Here is a 14043-nt window from a genome sequence, read left to right as displayed (position 1 = left end):
TTTGTGCTCTATCTTGGGACAACAGAAGGTGTTAAGAGTTACAAAAGAAAATCAGCAACCACAGACCACAGCCCCTTCCAGGGGGCAGAATTCCAGGCCCTCAAGTTTCCTTCCTTTCCTCCTTGTTCCATCTTCCTGAAGCCTTTGTGAGTTTTAACATAGACAAAATCTCTTCTTTGCTGAGATTTTTTTTTTCTCTCTCTCTCTGCAGGTCTGATTCCTTTGCTTCTCCAATCCATGTGACAGGTAATGAGACAGTGCTCTCTAATAGTCCCACCATCTTAAAATAGATTTAATTCGCATTTTTAAAATTTCAAATTCCAGTATTCTTAGAGAAGAACCCCAGTTGACTCAAACTGATGATCATTGGAAGAATAGGCTCTATCCAAGAAGAATTAATTAGGAAGATCAGAAAATTTGTCATCTCAACTGCATTCTAACATAATTTAAATTATTGAGCATTTGAAATATTGCTTGCTGACTATGCTGGACAGCTTTAGCTGTCAACTTGACATACCTGGGAAGAGGGAACCTCAATTGGGGAATGACTTCTATTAGATTGGCCTTAAGAGCTTCTGTGAGGCATTTTCTGAATTGTTGAGTGATGTGGGGGGACTCAACCCACTATGGGTGTTTTCATCCTTAGGCAGGTAGGCCTATGTTATATAGGAAAGCAGGCTGAATACAGGTCAGGGGAGTGGGCCAGGGAAGCAAGCCAGTAAACTGTGTTCCTCCATGGTCCGTGATCCAGGTTCCTGCCAAGTTGTTTTGGTCAGTGTTTTTAATCACAGCAACAGAAAGTAACTAAGACACTGACCTATAAATTTATTTTATTGTGATGGCACCCATTTTGAAACAGTTTTATTCAAAACTATGCAAAGAAACTAATTGTCCTTTTTAAAAGAATATAATGAATTGTATCTGTCTATGATAAACTGAAAAAGAAAAGGAATACTTGCAATCAATTATTTTAACATTGAAAAGCACTCAATAAATATTGATGAATGATTTGAGAACCTGAATTTCTTTCCCTTTGAGCTCATATAGAAGAAATTCGTCCAACTTACCAGGTCTTTCACTCTAATCTAGCTGGTTTGTTGACCTCAAGAATTTAATTTACCAACATTTCAGAAGTCTTTTGGAGATGATGTTTCTTTGAATTATTGTCTATAACCAACCAGATGAGGAAGACCTTCTTGACACCATAGCTAAAATGTTTCTCCTTCTTTCAGTGATTGTGCTTAGACCTTCCATCCTACAAGCTATTGGAAAAGCTAACCTTTCTTAAAGGTCAGCTACAACTTCTTCCAGTTAGCACTTTTGTTTGACTCTAAAGTGAATCCCAGTGTAATCTAGCTTCTCCTTTACTGGAATCTCATTTTTTTTTTTTTTTTGTTTCAAGGATGTCATTTAGGTGATTTTTGATTTGAGGATCTGTACTATAAATTCCCATCATGCTCTGTACTTACTAGGTGTTCAATAAATAGATTTTGTATTCTCTTTCCTCAAAATGACCAGAATACTTGTCCTTTGTCTATATTCATGTACTTCAAAAATATCTTAGGCTTATCTATTTCTAAAAGGGAGTAAGACTTTTTTTTATAAATTATTTATTTTTATTTTATGTGTCTGAGTGTTTTTCCTGTTGTATACAAGTGCACCATGTTGTGCAATGCCTGTAGAGGCCAGAAGAGGATGTTGGCTCCCCTGGAACTGAAGTTATGAATGGTGTTATCTACCAAGTGGGTTCTGGGAACTAAAGCCAAGTCCTCTGTAAGAGCAGCCAGTGGTTTTAACCACTGAGCCATCTCTTCAGCCCAAGAGCATTTTTCAAAACAGAAAATAAAGGAATTGATTACAACCAACATTAATAGGAACACAGACATCTCTTTTACGGGGAATTTGCAGATGACCAAAAGTGTAGGAAAATTTACTGAGGGTAGGTATAAATGGTGGATCTCTTATAAGCTGTGTAGAATACTATATAGATAAAATCTGCATGCTGAGGTTTCAATTCTAGAAGCTTTAGACTATAGTGACTAGGGAATTTAAAATTTTTAAATTTATTTTTTAAGAATTTAATATATATATAGTGTATTTTGATCATATCCATCCCTTACTCCCCTTCCTATTCCTCCAGGAGGACCTCCTCCCCACTTCCTTTCCCAATTTCCCTCCTTCTCCTCCTCCTCTTTTCCTCTTTTTTCAGAAGCCGCTGTGTGTGCTACATTATGCTCACAGATGTGGGGCCATCTACTGGAGAATAGCCAGCCTACTACAGACACACCCTTGAAAAAAACTCTCTCTCTCTCTCTCTCTCTCTCTCTCTCTCCCAGCAGCCATCAAGTGCCAATAGCTCCTCAGATAAGGGTGAATCCTTATGAGCCCTTCATCCATCTCTGCTAAAATGTTGACTTGATCTTGTGCACGTCTTATGCAGTCACTCACAGCTGTTTTGAGTTCATGGGCACAATGGCCCTGTTCTGTCCAGAAGACAGTGTTTCAAAGCAGTCTTTCCCATCATTTCGCTCTTACAGTCTTTATGCCTCCTCTTTTGTGGTATTTCCAGAGATTTGAGGGGAGGGTTATGATATAGATGTCCCACCCAGGGCTGAGAATTCCACAGTCACTTATTCTCTACACTTTAGCCAGTCATGGGTCTCTATATTAACTTTCATCAGTTGCAAAAAGAAACTTCTTTGATGAGGGGTGAAGGCTGCCCAAATCTGTGGCTATAAAGATTAATATTTAGAAGTCAGTTTGATACTATATTCATCTAGCAAAAATGGTAATAGAAGGTCTTCCTTTAAGGCCTATGGTGTCCCAAGTTGTGGGTTCCTGGCAAGGTTTACAGTACCCGGCATGAGTTCTCTCCTGAGAAAGGGCCTTAAATCCAACCGGAAAGCTTTTGGTTACTCCCATGACCTTCATGCCACTATTGCACCAATGGACATGACCATGTCTTGTCAGGCCGGGTAATACTATTGATGACTTTTCTTTCCCAACATTCTGTGTAGTACCTTTTAGAACTATGAAAGCTAGCCAGCAGTGAGGAAACTTCCAGGTCAATACTATATTGATTTCTTCATGTCTGTGATCAAATGTGTGATGTCAGCAATACATTTATATACAATGTATTTTAGTATATTCTTAATAGTTTTTAATTTTTCACGCTATCTGTAATTTATCAAAGTGATCTTTTTTGGGTAATAAACTTAAAATTATTATACCTTCAGATAACTCTACTTCATAGACTACAATTTTTTTTTTTGAGAACCTTTTCTCTTTGTAGAATAAAGTTCTGCTACATGGCAAGTTTCAATTTAGATACTCTTAGTGTGTGTGTGTGTTGGAATATGAAAGTATCTTGGATAAAATGCTATTACAAGGTCTGCTTTTTTTCCTTTCTCTGCTTCTGTTCAAGTGTCTTTTTGGATTAATTATTCTAAAAGAAAAAACTTCAATGAAGAAAGATATCATTATTCATGATTTTGCAAATATTTTTCATATTTAGGTGCCATAAAAATCAGCTACATTTAAATGTTTAGTCCATGCTACCACAGAAGTTGGATTTATTCCTTTAAAAATGTGTCTATTGGGGCTAGAGAGAGAGCTCAGTGGTTAAGAGCACCGGCTGCTCTTGTAGAGGACTGGGGTTCGAGTCCCATCACCCAAATGATGGCTAACAATGGTCCGTAACTCCAGTTCCAAGGAATCTGATACCTTCTTCTGACCTCCAGGGGCACTGCACGACATGGGTGCACCTATCTACCTTCAAGCAATACACTCATACACATAAAATAAAAATGATAAGTAAAAATATTAAAAAAGTATGTCTACCAAAATGTTTTTCCTAACATAATATTAAAAGAAATGATAAGGAATATGTTATAATGGAAGGCACATCAATGTCAGAAAGGATACAGAAATGCTATGGTTATCTTCCAGATTAGGGTATGCTAAGAGAAATGACCACTGATAGTCAAAAGCAGTATGTGACCTGGAGTGGAGTCTGCACTGGTTGGAAACAGGAAGAATACAGTTAGATCAGCCAGTGAAGTGAGAATACAAGTAGTTTAAAGTATCATATCAGATTGAAATTTATTACATTACTAAATAACCTGTAAGTACAAGAATATTCTTAATTGTAGGAAAGCACTGATGTATTTAATATAAACCTCCATGGGGGCTGGAGAGATGGCTCAGTGGTTAAGAACCTAGTTGTTCTTGCAGAAGACCCAGGTTTCAATCCCAGCACCCACATAGCTGCTAACAACTGTCTGTAACTCCAGTTCCAGGGGATCTGACAGCCTCTTCTGACCTCTGTGGGCATTGCACAACACAGGTGCACTTACCTACATGAAGGCAATACACGCATATACATAAAATAAAAATAATAAATAAATTTTTTTTTAAGTTTAAAAAAATATAAACATCCATGATGTGTGCTTCTTGGCTTGAAATGGTTCAGAATAGAGGTGGGAGGAAGGAAAGCAGGAGAGGAGAAGGGAGATAAAAAACAAGAGTGAAGAGAGAGAGAAGGAACAATAAAGTCCCTCAAAGTGTTAACAATAAATGAACCAGGAGAATGGGTATGTGTTTGAGTTACTTGTAACAATTTTCCATTAGTAGCTTTTTAGAAGTTTGATTTTTTTCCCATTAGAAGTTCAAAAAGTATTTTTACTACAATAAAAAGAGATGGCTCAGTGGTTAAAAAATGTATACTGCTCTTCCAAGAGGACCTGAGTTCAGTTCTTAGCACCTGTGTTGGGTGGCTCACATCCACCTGTGACTTCAGCTCCTGGGGATCCAAATCTCTTTTCTGTCTTTCAAGGACACCAGGACTCATGTGTACATACCCCCCTGTCTCCCAATTGGCAGGTTCCTCCAATGGGCGGGGCCTGACACTAGCGGGAAGTAGGAAGGGAAGCTGAGAGCCATCTTGGGATAGAAGCTGGGAGCTGCAGGTAGAGTGTGTGATGGAGGAAACTGGCAGCCAGCACGGCAACTCAAAGACAGAATGGACTGACTCCTGTGGACTTGGGGCGAGATTGCTGGCTCCAGAGGCATGAGTGAATGCTAGCAGGGGACTATGGGCATGGCCCAGTCTGAGAAGGTGGGATCTTTGTCGCAGCAGCACAGGGCTAGACACTGGGTACTCATTCCTTTGTAAGTTAATAAACTCACATAAAATATATGGTTTGTCTGATAGTGCAGAAGACCCAGAGAGAATTTGGGCCACACCCCCATACAGATATACACACATACAAGTGACAAAAAATATAATAAATATCTTTGGAAACAAAGGCCATTGTGTGAGCATTTACATTTAGGCTTTGTAGAGGGCACGAGCTCCCATCATATCACTTTTCCATTTCTTTTGCTTTTGCAGAGCTTTGCTTCTGGTCATCTATCTGATTTTTACATATCTGAGTGGTGGCAAATCTGTTTACTGATAGTATACCCTCACACACTGCTGTGTGGGACCACAGTAGAAGCCAAAGTATAAGGAGGAGTCCACCAAGCTGTTCTGGCTTATTTCAATATAGCTGTTAAGAAATGCCTCATGAACCAGTGGATGGTCCTGGACAAATGCTTAATCCAGTGACACAACAGGTCTGTTAACAAATCAGATGGATGGACACTGCAGTTAGCAAGAAGGCTCCTGTAGACAGGGAAGGAGCTGAGTCCAAGAGCAGGGATGATGCTCAAATAACCCCAAAGATCTCCCTGAACATAATATCACTAGGAAAGGAATGAAGGGTCAAAACATCAATGAAAACCTGTCCTACTCCAGAAAACAGGTTCAAAATAGAGCCATCCTCTGTGGTTCGCCAAGGGTTAGTAGTGCTTAATGTTTGAAGATCTGCTAGAGTTCCCATGCATTCTTTTTAGAAGTGGTCAAAATATCCTGTTAGCACTGTCAGAAATGGATGAAAGATGACAATTTATATTTTGTTGTTACCACTGGTGTAATTCTTTTGTATTTCTGTCCCAGTGACATTCAATTTCATTCTTTTTTCTCTTGTGAAATTGTACTAGCCAAATAAGCTGTCAGGTGTCAAATGTGGGAGAGTCTCTATTTCTCTTCTCCAAGAGAAGAAAGATGTCTTAGGATATGTCCTGAATTATATAGTCTATAACTATATGAATACATCCTTATTTAGGCAGTGGCTACAACAGCACCTTACCCAAACTTTATTTCCTATAAAAGAAATTTTAGACAGGCCGTGTCCTAGCCAAACAATATTTCTTCCTCAGATGAGGTCACTTGCCAAATTAAAAGATACCCTCTGGGGGCTGTAGAGATAGCTCAGCAGTTAGGAACACTGACTGTTCTTGCAGAAGACTCAGGTTCGAATCCCAGCACCCACATGGCCACTAAAAACTGTCTGTAACTCCAGTCCCAGGGGCTCCAACAGTCTTTTCAGTTCTCCATGGGCATTGCAAGACATAGGTGCACTTACCTACATGCAGGCAATACACTCATACACTTAAAAATAATAAATAAAAAGCTTCTGAAACATGTCAAAGGCTATCTTATTTTATTTTAATCTAAGATGAATAATATAAGTATTTTTCCATCCCCTTCAAACTGTGCTATTTCCATAATTCTTAGTGCTTCCTCTGTGTCACATACTGCAGTAAATATTTTACAAACAGTTTTTCATTTGACCCTTATTCTAACCCTGAGAAGTGGATGTCACTCCCACTTAAGGGATGAGAAAAATGACAGAATGGCAGAATATTTATGTGGTTCAAGGTGACTAAGAACAAAGTGTTAGCAGAAGAAAGAACTGATTTCAAGCCTATTTGACTCTAAATCTTAAACTAACAGTCGTGGCTTCCTGATACCCTTTAATTTTCATTTTGCAAGATGCATTTAGTGGACCAAATCTATCCATTGACAATCATCAAAAATATAGCTTAAGTGTTTTTTGTAACCATATTCATTTTAGCAAGCCACCTGCTCTAGGGATTTGAATTATAGCTCAAATGATTTTCTCCATTAGAGACAGGATTGTTTCTAAATTGGTCTACTCTTAAAGATTTTAGAATGTGAGACCTTTTTTGTAATAAGTCCTAAACTGTCTTACTATAGATACTTTCTTACTTAAATCCTAAACTGTCTTACTATGAATACTTTTTATTCATATTTGTCTTTTGGAAAATAATAGATTTAATTCTTCCTTCTTTGATAAATCCTCCAATATTTTAAGAGAGCTATATTTCTGCTATTTGCTTCTTTCCTATAAGAGCATCAGCTGTATATTACCCCTCTGGTTCTAATAAACAAACCTCATTTTCCATCTGGAAAGACAGAGTTTGGGAAACAGTGTTTGCATCTGCTCTGTGTCTGAAATCGTCTGACCTTTTTTCCCTTGTAACTCTGGAAAGTCTCTGTCAGGATTGCACCTCTCGTTGCTTGCAGACTCTTGAGCAGTTTCCTCGGCCCTTGGCACCCTTCTCATGAACTACAAGATTACTGGCAGACCAGGCTTAGGTATGCTTTGCTTCCTTGCTGTTTTTGTCCATAGCAGGATTCCATCACCTTTGCCGAGAGGATAATTCTCAGTTATTGAACTCATATCAGCCCTCTCACTTGAATGATATCACGTTGCATAGTGCTTTCTACAAGCAGTTTCTCCCCTATTACTTAAAATAATCCTCTGAAGTAGATATTACTGCTCTTATTAAATAAGACGATGAAGGGTGTAATACACACCTGGACTACAGTAAGCCTTTAATAACTGTGCTTCCCTTTCTTTATTTCAGTCTGAACTGAAGTGTATAGCAATTAAACGATTTGCCAGCACCATGTAATCCAAGACTGAGCATCAGCTCTCTGTTGGTTGTGTTTTCAAAGTTCCCATCACTTTCTTGAATGAAGTCATTTGGTGCCCTCAATGTCCAGTACAGATGAAAGTAGTGTTTATAAATTAAATTCATTACATTTATAGACTTCAAAGTCAGCTACAGACAACAGTGAGGCAATGTAATGCTGAACAGAAAATTTGAATTTGTAGTTATAAATGTTATTTATAAGTGATAATATTTCAGCTAACAACATTTATTTTCTTATGACTTATGTAGGTATCTGAGAATGATACCTAAAATTTTATCTTTCAGTCTGAGGATTCCCTTTAATCACACAGACAAACTTCAAAACGCAGTAGAACCATCTCATGTGTGTCAAAGCTGAGTCATAACACTAACAAGCACCGACATTCCTCATCCTGAGAAGTGCAAGATACCAGCAAAGGGGGGCTGGAGAGACAGCTCAGCGGTTAAGAACACTGGCTGCTCTTGCAGAGGACCCAGGTTTGATTTTCAGCAGCCACATGATGGCTAACAACCATCGATCAGTCTAGTTCCAGGGGAATCCGATGCCTTCTTCTTACCTCTGGGGGCACTGCACAACATGGATGCACTTACATCCATGCAAGCAATACATGCATACACATAGAATTAAAAAATAATAAAAATAAAATATTTAAAAAGATACAAACAGCCGGGCATGGTGGTGCACACCTTTAATCCCAGCACTCGGGAGGCAGAGGCAGGTGGATCTCTGTGAGCTTGAGGCCAGTCTGGTCTACATAGTGAGTTCCAGGACAGCTGGGGCTACAGGGAGGCCCTGTCTCAGAAAAGACACAAAACAAAGAAAAAAGATACAAACCATGTTCTGTCAGCCTTCACTATGAACTCAGGTCTAAGAGTGTGACTTTGGGGAAATTAAAAAATTTCAAACTCTCTTTCCTTATAAGTCACATGAATACATTACTAAGCACCTGAAGAAATTAGGCATTATTTCTAGATGTAGACATTTGCAATATACAATATAAGCCCTCCAAACTGCAGAAGCTACATTAAAGTGTGTATAATATCATGGTTTAGCATGGATGTGCTCTTGTGGTTACTAGGTAGATGAACTTGTTTTGCAAGCACATCTCTCTGAGTACCACCATGACTCAAGGAGGATATATGAGATTCAATTCTGTAAGCACAAACATTTGTGGTACTGACATTTCAAAAGGGTTAATACTGAGGTATAAATTTCCTAATAAAATTATGTATTTGTAAGTCTAAACATGTTCCTTGTATAGTAGATGAAGATTTCATTACAAGGATTTAGTACTGAGTTAAAATCAAAGTGCAAGTTAACACATACGCTACAGACTGTATCTGAAGAATTCCCTAAAGCCCATGTATTTTTAAAGACTTGGGGGATGAGGCTGAGGGGAAGGTAATTAGGTCATTTGGGGAGTGCTTGTGAAGAGGATGCTGGGGTGCCAGCTCCTTCCTCTCCACTGTAGGGTGAGCTGCCTAGCTTTTCACCTGCTCCCTGCCATATGCTTTTATACCTCAGGCCCACAGGCAATGGGGACAAGTGATAATGGACTGAGACCTCTGGAACCAAGAGCCAAAAACACCCATTTCTCTTTACAAGTTGATGGTCTCAGCCAGTCACAGAAAATAGAAAAACACATTCATATTGTAATGAAAACTAAATGAATGAACTTTACAGTTTAGAATATTGGTTAATGTATGACTATATATTATATGTGTACATACAGAGCTTTAAATCAAGTGTTTGGGACAGCTTAAGCACCTGGGTAACAAAAACTGAAAAATTTTTATAATGTATTTTTAGGGCAAAGATTTTTCTCATTTATCAGGATTATCTTCAAAATAAACATGTGCTTGCTTTTTTTCTTTGTTTCCCACAAATAGCTTACATGTATATTGTTTAATTGGATGTATCACCATATGACTATAAGCTTATCTCTTCATGGTGAAAATGGATGTTCTAGCTATCTGACAAGGTTATTGTAGAGACCGAAAAGAATGGTATTATAATACTCTAAGCATTTGTCCACAACATAGTAAATATTTGCTAAAAGCTACATATTTTTTATTATTGATATTGTTTATTTACTTTCTTCTCATATTAGGTATGTTTATATGTTTTGGATTGTACAAATTAGTTAATGTTTGCTCTATAAAAGAAATGAGAAAGGACTCGATACTCGGCTGCCTCTTCAGAGGCAGACATAATTAATTTTATTAGCTTAGAACTGAACCTTCAAATTAACAGAGCCAAATAAGGGAAGCTGGCTTCAATTATGAGTAGGCAGATGGTTTTATAATTTAGAATATTGCCCATGTGGGAGAATTTGGTAGGTGAATAAAATAAGAATTTTAATGACACGATTGCTTTTTATGTGACCACAGATTTAAGTAATTTAAAATGTTTGGCTCTTGGTGAATTGAAGAGGGTAGAGTATTCAATCTGAGTATAAATCAACTTTACTTCAGTGGAAAAGCATAGAGGAACAAGCTCTGAATGGAAGTACGATATCCTCCATGAAGTCCGTTTTTACCTGTTACACAGAAATCTTTGCTGGTAATAAGACCTTTGTCTAACAAACTGCCTCATTTTAAGTATTTCAAGATCACTACAGGTATGCTAAAAAAACAGAGCTCAAAAAATAATAAGCATTCCTAAATAATAGTGTAGAAAATAATTCAGTTACAACATACTTCTTTAATATAATCAGTTTATACAAAAACACGTATTAAAGTAGACAGTCTGTCTCATTAACATTCAGCAGGCATCTCCTTCAGCTGGAACTGAACTTATTCTAGACTCGTACATGCAGAAATCTCAAGTAGATTACAAATATATGGGCATGTACAACATGAAATGGAAAACACTTCCTAAGTGTTTAAGGCACTGAGATTCTTTTAGTGGGTGCATCTGTATATTTTTTATGACATACAGTGGCACTGCCTTTTCAAATCTGAATAAATTGTAGTTTTACAAACCATAATTACATTGGCTCATACTTAATGGTTATGCTTTGTAATACTGAGCCAATATTAATCAAGATTTTGTAAATTTATGCTTCGTTCCCTGTGTGTCATGTTACTGTTCATGTGCTTTGGGTAATTACGCTCATCTATTGCTTTTATTTTGTGGTCAGAAGCCATTTCCTGACTCCCACGGCTTTCATCTACCTTACACTGTTCACATTGTGGTTTCTTTTTTCCCTCCTTTTACCCAATACTTGTTTTTTAACTGAGTGATGTTTTCACCTTCTGTCCACCATCCCTCCCACTCGTCAAAACCAGATTGCATTTTGCTGCAGAAGAAAGATGTGTTCAATAAGATTTTGCCAAGAAGATGGTTATTGATATGCCTTTGAAAGGCAGCTCTATTGCTAATGTACCACTAGGGACCAGAGTGCTGAGACTCAAATTGCTTATGGTGCCAAGAAAAGTAAATCAGATTCTTTGCAACTTAAAAATTTGAAAGAAAGCAGTCTCTTTGTCCTTCTCAGATTTGAGAAAACAGTTGTAAATAAATAAATGATTTTAGAGGCAGCCTGAAGAATTGTCTATCATTATAGAAAATAGTATTCATAGGATATAATGAAATATTTTATGGCCACACTCTTAAGAATGTAATTTGATTTAGGGTTAATATAATAAAATCACTTATAGTTGAGTTTCATGATTTTAAAAAAAGTTTCTATGGACATTTTGCAAATACCAGTATACATTTAAAGTCCTTAGAAAAGTATAGTAGTCAGGTGTGGTGGCACATACCTTTAGTCCCAGGAAGCACTCAGGAAGCAGAGGCAGGTGGATCTCTGCAAGATTGCTGCCAGCCTGGTCTACATAATGAGTTCCACGTCACTTGGGGCTACAGGGAGACCCTGTCTCAAAAAACCAAATGAAACAACAACAAAAAAGAGTAAACGAAAAAAGAAAATAAAAGAAAGAACATCATAGCATCTCTATGAAATTTTTAAAAATTACATGTATTTACTATTCTGTGTGCGTGTACATATTTGCATGCACATGCCACATGCACATGCTAGCACACATGTGAAAGTCAGAGGACAACATACAAGCATCTGTTCTCTATATTCATCAAGAACATTCCAGGGATAGAATTCAGGTCATTAGACTTGGCAAGTACCTTTACCTGATTACCTTGTGGGCCCTATGAAATGTTTGATTTCAGGAATATTTTATTCACATAGGCTTTGATTAACTTACATATAGACCCTTTGAGATTTAAGGAAGACATGGCTAAGCTCACTATTAGCAGAAAAGGGAATGACTGCTTATAAATATAGCAAGCACTGTATTAGTCACTGAAATGTGTAAGTGTAGATCGCTTATTCAGAACAAGGCTTGGGACAGATAACTGATGTCCAAAAGTGACCCTTCTTGAAGTCTTCCAGTGGGAAAACATCAGATAACAAGCAGAGAAGCTGCCTTTCGGTGGCCAGTCTGAAGTGGAGGAGTGCTTTTCTGATTTTTTTCCTGAGCAGATTTTTTTGTTGTTATTAAGGTTAGGGTTACAATTTTTAAGGTTACAATTCTTCACAATTCCCAACTAAAGAATTGCCACACTAGCAAGCATTGCCAGTGTGAACGAATTCAAACTCTTTTTGCAACATTAAAGATTTGATTTCCTTTTTACCCTCTTTTTGCAAAAGTTTATCTGCTAACTCAGCATGATGCCTCTGTGACTTTTAACATTCTTTTCATCATTATTGCCTCTAAAATAAGTAAATAGATAAATAAATAAAAACAAATGTTTGTTGAAAACCTGTCTGCCTGTCTTCACATTTCAGACCCCCATGCTGTCTGGCGGTGGCCTGAAGGAGCTCCCTTCCAACTGCAGGAAGTCACATTCTCAGATACTTCTCATGCCTGATTCTTCCTCCTTCACAGTGCTCTTTAGAATGTCACTGACATACAGACCAACATTTCCAGGCAGCTTGACAAATGACCCAGATTTGTATGTCTCCCTCAGTCTTTTCTTCACAGCTAATGCATGTCAAGGGAAATGCAATAGGACCCAGGAGAGAGTAAAATCATGAGTCTGTCAGTGTGAGGTGACACTCTTAAATCTCAGCACTTGGGAGGCAGAGGCAGGTGGATCTCTCTGGGTTTGAGGCCAGTCTGGTCTACACAGCAATTTCCAAACCAATCAGGGTTGCCTAGTGAACACTGTTTCACAAAGAAAAACCACCACTACCACCACCACCACCAACAGAAAAACGGAACAATCTAGATGAAAATGTGAACCTTTAATTTGCTCCCCTATGAAGTGTGTGAGAATAACCTCTGTCCAATATTAGACAACAATCACACAGCACAAATACAGTAACAACCAGGGGGCCAAGCTTAAGAATAAAAGTGATAAGAGCTGGAGAGAGGGTTCAGTCGTTAAGAGCATTAGCTGTTCTTGCAGAGGACCATGGTTTGGTTCCCAGCACCACATGGTGGCTGACAACTGTCCGTAACTCCAGTTCTAGGGGATCCTACAGCCTCTTCTGTCCTTCGTGGACATTGCACGACAACGGTGCACTTACCTACATGCAGGCAATACACTCATACACATAAAATAAAAATAACTAATAAAATATTTAAAAAACAAAACAAAATTTTAAAACCCTACTAAAACTACAAACAACCAATAGAATTAAGGACTTTAGGGGAGAAATCAGAATTCATTACTGATACAATGTGTTATTAAAGTATATGGTTTTCAATAAAAAATTTAAGATATTCAAAGAATGAAACAAGTATGATGGAATCAAAATAGATGCCCACTGTGATTGAAAATGTCACGTTTATCAGGTGAAGACTTGGAAGCAGCTGTTACAGAAAGGTTTCTAATTCAAGGGTGTGGAAACCACATTTGCCCTGAAAGAGTTAAGCTTGAGTCATTACAAATCCAAGAATGTAGGGGCTGGAGAGATGGTTCAGTGGTTAAGAGCATTGGCTGCTCTTGGAGAGGACCTGGGTTCAATTCCCAGTACCCACCTGGCAGCTAACAACTGTCCTTAATTCCAGTTTTAGGGGATCTGACGCCCTCTTCTGGCCTTGTGGGCATTGCACAACATGAGTGAACTTACACACGTGCAGGAAGGGCACTGATAGAATAAAAAAGACTCTTTAAAAATATCCAAGAATGCTCAAAACAAAATCTTAGCTCTGGCAGTGCGGTTGGGGGTG

This window comes from Nannospalax galili, unplaced genomic scaffold (assembly GCF_000622305.1).
Source record: "Nannospalax galili isolate Female #2095 unplaced genomic scaffold, S.galili_v1.0 scaffold38, whole genome shotgun sequence".
NCBI classification, from domain to species: domain Eukaryota; kingdom Metazoa; phylum Chordata; class Mammalia; order Rodentia; family Spalacidae; genus Nannospalax; species Nannospalax galili.
The sequence above is the reverse complement of the archived record's forward strand: the minus strand, read 5'-3'. Positions refer to the sequence as shown.